The sequence below is a fragment of the Dichomitus squalens genome, assembly GCF_000275845.1.
Source record: "Dichomitus squalens LYAD-421 SS1 unplaced genomic scaffold DICSQscaffold_47, whole genome shotgun sequence".
Classification (NCBI taxonomy): domain Eukaryota; kingdom Fungi; phylum Basidiomycota; class Agaricomycetes; order Polyporales; family Polyporaceae; genus Dichomitus; species Dichomitus squalens.
The window spans coordinates 22725-23426 of NW_006766929.1; positions in this window are offsets into that span (position 1 = coordinate 22725).

The following is a 702-nucleotide window of genomic DNA, read 5'->3' on the forward strand; positions in this document are numbered from 1 at the left end:
GACGCTATTGTTCTCTAGCGCCCATTGTTCGTTCCCTGTATATAGCTGGATCCCTTGCTACCTGGAGACTCTAGTTTCGACCTCTTGTCTCCAGGTAAGCCATCGTGTATTTCGCTCTGTAGATACCTCGCTCAATACACAACTTGTCTCCAGTCCTGCCTGTTGAGCTCCGCTCCAGTCTCACTGCGATCAGAGCTCGTCGGCGCTCCTGCCTGCCTCGCTCGTCTCCACTTACTCGCTCGACAGTCAGTCGTAACAACGCGCGCACGCTGATTTTTTCAGGTACACGCCAACGCCTGGCGACAGCTTGAAGGGCGCAGGCGTCACACCCATCCTCGGGCGCGGAGACGTCAGGATTGAATACGATTACGACGGGCGCAAGACCGTGGTCGAGCTGCGAAACGTGGTCCACGCCCCCGGCATTCCTCACAACCTTATCGCTCTCGGACGCGTTGAGGCGGGTGGACACTCAGTCACCTTGCAAGACGGCAAGATTCTGTTCAAAAACTCGAAGGGACGAGCTTACGCAGAAGGCACACGGGTCGACAATCTATACGTGATGCGTGCCAGCACCGTGCACGATAAGACACCGGACCTCGCATGCGCGGCAGCAATTGTACGCCCCCGACGCAAGCAGACCTACGACGAGTGGCATCGCATCTTGTGCCACATCAACATGAAGGCTGTCGTCTCCATGAAGAC